This window comes from Asterias amurensis, chromosome 10 (assembly GCF_032118995.1).
Source record: "Asterias amurensis chromosome 10, ASM3211899v1".
In the NCBI taxonomy this organism is placed as follows: domain Eukaryota; kingdom Metazoa; phylum Echinodermata; class Asteroidea; order Forcipulatida; family Asteriidae; genus Asterias; species Asterias amurensis.
This window is the reverse complement of record NC_092657.1, coordinates 14503810-14510985: the sequence shown is the minus strand read 5'-3', so window position 1 is coordinate 14510985 and position 7176 is coordinate 14503810. Positions and strand designations below refer to the sequence as shown.

Below are 7176 nucleotides of genomic sequence, written 5' to 3'. Positions count from 1 at the left end.
CCGGTGAAAATTTAGGCTCAATCGGTCATCGGAGTCGGGAGAAAATAATGGGAAAACCCATACTTGTTTCCGCACGTTTCGCCGTGTCATGACATGTGTTTAAAACAAATTGATAATAGTTTTAATGTTTTCTCAAAAAGTAAAGCATTTCATGGAATATAATTTCAAGGGAAGTCTATTACATTACCTTTTGTAATCCCTGTAAGTTATTTATAATAATGTGAACTTTTAAATTGTCTTATGTTCAGAAAGTGTCCAATGGCTTTGAGTTCCACAAATTCTTGATTTGTGCAACTTGAAAATGTATTATTTCGAAAAAAATATTTTGATCTACAAAATGGAGTCTTAATCAGTATATCATCGGGAAGGTCTTTAAAAACCGCGTGAACGTTCAAAGACATGACCCCCATTTTGACTTTGTCTTGCGATTTAAAATGGAAATTGACATTTTGTTAAAACTTGTTTATTGCAACAAACTTGTTTGTTGCATGACCGCCTGGCACGGTCATGGTGTTGGTCAGTCTGGTGACATGCTGCCGCTGTGGGATGGCATTCCACTGAACTTGCAGAAGATGGGACAGGTGAGCCAGGTTGCTGTTGGCGTTGATGTGGGAACATGCAGATCGCTTCAGCTGGTCCCACATGGATGGGATTGAGGTTGGGGGAACTTGCCGGCCACACCATTCGCTCGATCATGCCTTCACCAGCCAGCGAAGCAGTAGCTACCCTGAACCTGTTTTCCTGGTAAGGCTTATACCACCCCACACCATGACACTCCCACCACCATAGGCGGTAACTGGTTGAACTCGTCTCATCGCGATCGGTGAACAACACAACGCAATCTTTTTGACTTTTGAGAATGGCAGTTTTTGTCTTCCATTTGAGCTCATTCAGCCATGAATTCATGGACATCTTTCATTTCCATACACCACTTAGGAAACATGTCATATAATTATTTCTTAATTAGTTGTACTGGTAAAATGTTTTACCTTACGATGTTATGACGAATTGTTTAGGGGGGACTTACTTTTGTTGATGTGTTTATGTTAAATGTGTTAATTTTTTAAAGATGTGCTATCAGAAAATAATTTAGCCTAATTAGAAACGATGTTTTAGTTAATGGCAACTTGATGCTACAGGATTGCGATAACAAAACAGTGAAAAATCATTCTTGGACATACAAATGTTAACCTAGAAGAAACCAAAAGGCATTGTATGAATGTATTAATAGTATATGTATACTAACATGACTGGGACTTTAGCAGGGGACACTAAATATTAATATTTTAATACGAATAACGCCAGAACAATTTGAAGACAAAGCTCCGCGAAAAAAATAGTACTTTTCAGAAGGGTTTTGAAGGGATCTTAATTACTGAAACGTACCTAAAGACTTTGCTCGCTGCAATTTGACTGTACTGTTAACGTCATCAGCTCAGCTTAAAGGCCGGGAAACTGTTTACTCTGCTTTTGGAAAAATAATTGATAAAACGCGACAAAGCTTCGCGAAGCGCTTGCCAGAAATTTAACTTAAAACAAGTATCGACGGTGCTGTAAACACGATCGCCTAAGCTTGGAATAAAATCTTGTAGAAACTTAAGTAAACAAAATCACATTAAATCAACATAACAAAATATGAATAAAGCAAGATATATTATTAAAAGCAAAACAATTCGAAAACAAAGCTCCGCGAAACGCTCTTGACATAATTTTCAATTAGATTGGTATCTGTCACTCGAATTTACATCACACCATATCGCGATTTTCAACTGGGCAAAGCACTTCCAAATGAAGCTATATCATTTAAAACCTCGGCCCATAAATACTGCAAAGAAAAGAAGGTAATGATATCATATGATCCGTAAAAAGTCTGCCTAAAAAGCTCCTTAGCCACAATAAGATGGGTTACTGCCTGTCCATCTGAACACAAACTCTTGTGGGATTTTTAAAAGTCAACTTATTACCAACACGTATACCAGCCTTGCGCAAGGCCTGACTGTTAAAGGCAGTGGACACTATTGGTAATTACCCAAAATAATTATTTGCATAAAACCTTTCTTGGTGACGAGTAATGGGGAGAGGTTGATGGTATAAAACATTGTGAGAAACGGCTCCCTCTGAAGTGCTATAGTTTTTGAGAAAGAAGTCATTTTCCACGAATTTGATTTCGAGACCTCAGATTTAGTACTTGAAGTCCCGAATCAACCATCTAAACGCACACAACTTCGTGTGACAAGGGTTATTTTTCTTGCATTATTATCTCGCAATTTCGATGGCCAATTTTTCACAGGTTTGTTATTTTATGCATATGTTGAGATACACCAACTGTGAAGGCTAGTCTTTGACAATTACCAATAGTGTCCACTGCCTTTTAGTGTTATATTGGTAAGTATTGACTGTGGTCCACGACCATCGCAACTTGAAGGTCTAGCTATATCGATGGTGAATAGTTTACTTCGCTCTTCCCCAGCGGCATAGGTCTATCCAGGACCGCTGGGATGGGCTTATCAGCTGGTACAGATTTTTGTTCAGGAAGTACATCACGCAGACATTGTGTGTGATGGTGACGACAACGCTTTGAGCCATGTATGTGAGTTTTCTTTGTTATACCTCCACGCAGCAACAAAGCGGCTATACAAGTTGAAGCTCCCAACTATGATGTAAAATGAGTGATTACGTTAAAGCCATTGGACCCTTTCGGTACAGAAAAAAAAAAAGTTCACAGACTAACAAATAATTTACAGGGTTTACAGAAGGTAATGGTGAAAGACTTCTCTTGAAATATTAGTCCATGAAATGCTTTACTTTTTGAAAAAACGGTAAAACAATATAAATTCTCGTTAACGAGAATTACGGATTTGTTATAAACACATGTCATACCACGGCGAAACGCGCGAAAACAGGAGTGGGTTTTCCCGTTATTTTCTCCCGACTCCGATGTCCGATTGAGCCTAGATTTCCACAGAATTGTTATTTTATATATAAGTTGTGATACACGAAGTGTGGGACTTGGACAATACTGTTTACCGAAAGTGTATAATGGCTTCACACGGAGCTTTTCGCGAATCTTTCAAAAAAACGCTGGATAAGGGTATAATTCGAAATGATTGTTTTTGAACACAATTAAAATCTATTGAATAGTCATATGACTCGATTTCCTTGTTGATTTATTTACCACATTTTGAATGAAGTTCGGCAAAGTTTACACATGTAGACGTGAATATAGTCTGCTTAGTCTTCCATAAATAATTCGCCTATTGACCTGGTAGTTGGAGCGTACAAGTAGGGGGCGATACAGTGCCACTGTGGTTGTGCATTATTAACCAATATTGCTTTGTTGCTTGAAGACTTAGCGCTGCAAGATGCAGCGCCCAATTGGCTAAACTTAATTCAGTATTCCACTTCTGAGCGAGGACAGTGTTGTATACAGTATTGCGGAAACGATTAGATGCATACATACATGCATAAACACACAAATGTTTTATCAGCCGACACTTCATCAAGACCAGTGGTTTATTATGAAACAGAGACACAAATAAACGATTATCTTGTGTTTTATCGCGTGCATGCATCACTTATCCTTTTGAGAGACAAATATTGCCTCTTTATTTGGACCGAAACACGTAGCTTGTACACGGCAATTAGAATTTCCATTATTATTTTATCAACCAGCAACGAATATAAATTTGACGTTTCTATGGTAACCGTTTTGTTATCATACAAAACACCACAGGACTTGCGTGGTTGGAAACAATCCAAAAAGCCATCACTTTCTATTTCACGGTGTCACAAAGTGGATCAAATCAACTGAGCTCCTGTTTAAATTTGAGTTTCGCAGACGACTTGAAGTAAGACAACTTTGATGTTGACTGTTAATTTATTTTGTTTAATAAAATAAACAATTGTGACTGACAACATTACCAGCTTCTTTATTTTCGTTTGGTATCCGAAACCTTTACTACTTACAAGTTCATCATGGGAGCTCTTGCCTTAGCTCTGTCTCTGTTACTCATGGTACTTTATTGTCAGAGTGAGAATCCACATAAATTTATTCCAACCATGTATCAAGCTACAAACCGAGCCTTGGAGAATCATGTGTTTCAGTGGAACACTGTATCTTCTCCTGTGATATGTGGGCGAGACTGCTCTATGGATCCACAGTGTGTGTCATTCAACTACAAACTATGTAGCCATGTTTGTGAATTCAACAATATCACCAGAGCAAACAGCCCTGATGACTTTATCGAATCGCAAGGAAGTGTATACTACGATGAAAAGGTTGACACTCTCTTAGTTGGTATTCCGGACCTGAAAAGGTATAGCAGTTGTATTCAGTTACATCAAGCCGGTTACTGTGACAATGGCATATACACAATCTACCCTACAAGCCTAGCTGATGAATTACATGTCTACTGTGATATGAAGACAGATGGAGGAGGCTGGATCATGTTCCAGAGGAGACAAGATGGCTCTGTTGACTTTTACCGTAACTGGACTGAATACCAATCTGGGTTTGGTGACCTACAAAATGAGTTCTGGTTGGGGAATGATATCCTGCGTGACCTTACTGGGTCAGGTCAATGGCAGCTCAGAGTAGATATGGAAGATTGGCAGTTCAACACATCTTGGGCTTCTTATGGCGAGTTTGCTGTTGCAGGCGACAAGTACACTCTCCAGGTTGGTTCATATGATGCTCAGAGTACAGCAGGTGACTCAATGTCATATCATAATGGCCGTCCATTCTCAGCGAAGGATCGGGACAATGATGCAACTAATAAAAATTGTGCCTTGAACTGGGAAGGTGCCTGGTGGTTTAAATACTGCTTTAAGGCTCATCTGAATGGTATATACTATCCACAGGAAGATGTGTCAGGCGCACGAGGAATACAATGGTATGCGTGGAAAGGATATCATTACTCACTGAAAAAATGCAGCATGAAATTACGGCAAGTTCTGTAACTACCAACCGAGCGGAAAATCTATGATACAAATATAGAATAACAACTACGAAGAAAACAAATTCACATTTTTGAAAACATATCCTACGGTCGGATATAGGAAATATTTTTAACAATAACAAGTCTTGAACAAAACTCGCTGTACTGATTTAACGTACTTGATTTCCAAACAATTTATTTTGGACAAAAACAACATCAAAAATAAAACAAAAAAAATTGTTAAATTTTTAGGTGAAACTAATGCGAAATGCCTTTGACTGTCTAAAAAGGGTTAATTAAAAAAAAAATTGGAACTGGCCACTAAAGTTTGTTATGTTTATTTCACTAAAAAAACAGATCGGATACAAGCTAAACGGGATGCTCGTATATGAAGAAGCAACACACTACTGTTAAGTTGTAAAATGTTTTAATGATCGTAATCTGAAATATTTGTTGGAAAACCTGTAAATAATTCGTTTTTGTTTTTGACAAAATTGATTTCATTATTGCTTCTCATTTAACTTTCCCGCATACGAAGTACTATACTTGAACATTTTACTTTAACCCTCGTTCTTCTGAGGAAAAGCTATTTTGAAAGAGACAGAACAATCAAGTCACTCTGTTGTGAGCAAACTATGAGACTAAAATGCTTTTGACAAAGAAAGTGCAGCTGCTCATCGGTTATAATATAAACATGTATAATACAGTTTTGAAAGTGTAAGCCTAAACAAAAGTACAACACTTTGATTTGTATTCAATACAACAGCAAAATCATTTTGGATTTTTTGACAATTGCATTGAGAACAAAACCCAATTGTTGATTCATTGTTTATTTTGATTTTTTTTTTTCCGCTACATTTTTTTGTTTTGTCTTTTTCAAATGATATCTTACGTTTACGTTCCAAGTGGTGAGAGGTGTTGAACAGATTATGTAGACGCGAGAGACTCAACGTGTTAAAAGCAGTGGACACTATTGGTAATTGTCAAAGACTAGCCTTCACAGTTGGTGTATCTCAACATATGCATAAAATAACAAACCTGTGAAAATTTGAGCTCACTCGGTCATCGAAGTTGCGTGATAATAAGGAAAATAACCCTTCTCACACGAAGTTGTGTGCGTTTAGATGGTTGATTTCGTGACCTCAAGTTCTAAACTTGAGGTCTCGAAATCAAATTCGTGGAAAATTACATCTGTCTCGAAAACTAGGCACTTCAGAGAGAGCCGTTTCTCACAATGTTTTATACTAACAACCTCTCCCCATTACTTGTAATCAAGAAAGGTTTAATGATAATGATTATTTTCAGAAACTACCAATAGTGTCCACTGCCTTTAACAGTTTGTTTCAGTCAAGCATTGTTTACTACATGTCGATAAACATCGCTAACCAAGTTGTGTGTTAATGGTCATGAAGAAATGATTTCTGACATCAGTGAAACAAGTATTTGTTGTTGTGTGAGTGTTTAAGAAACTAAACTTTAAAGAAGGATGGGTTATTTAAATACACTTATTTTGTTAATCTTGAAGACCACTCTTCTCTTACCTCTTATGCTAGTCGAAACGTTGAGACCAATTCAGAACTGACTCCGCGGCAGTACAGTTAATTACAATCCTATAAGCTAAAGTAGTAGTCCAAGTCTATGTTCTATACCATCCGTCTTGGTAATAGTTAAACAGCAGGACAGTTCTTTTCAGAACTGAGAAGTCTCCCGAACCCCTGATTATCTACTCCGCGGCCGCGGCAGTATAATAAAGCAATACAGTTCTCTAAGAACAAATTCTACCTGGCAAGTAGATACACACATGGTGTTACCGCAAACCACAAAATATACATTTTTACCTCACCATGCAATGCCTCAAATACTATACGCATTTACAATCAAAATTAACAAAATAAGTGTATTATTTATTTTGTATTTATTTTTATACATGTGTGAGCTTTAGATTAAAAATACAATTAATATTTCTGAATGACTGTAATCTACTCGTCCAGGGATAAAAATGGAAAGGAATAAGTGGTTGCAAAGATCATTACAACAGCAAATTTTGTTTATTAAACGTGCAGTTTAGGATGAAGTGGAAATAACATGTAGTGTGAACTGCTTGTTATTTTCAGAGCGTTTAAAAAGGTACATTTTGGAAAAGGTTGTTCTATTTTAAAATAATTAATTGTCTAAATCGTTTTTCATAAATGTGTGAACACTAGATCAGAACAACATCACTATTGGACGAAAATAAACA

The 7176-nt window shown here is 37.1% G+C and overlaps 1 pseudogene; it reads left to right on the top strand.

Annotated features, from left to right (window-relative positions):
- Positions 1–3975: 3975 nt before the first annotated feature.
- LOC139942715 (microfibril-associated glycoprotein 4 pseudogene) lies at positions 3976–4959 on the top strand (annotated as a pseudogene).
- Positions 4960–7176: the final 2217 nt, after the last annotated feature.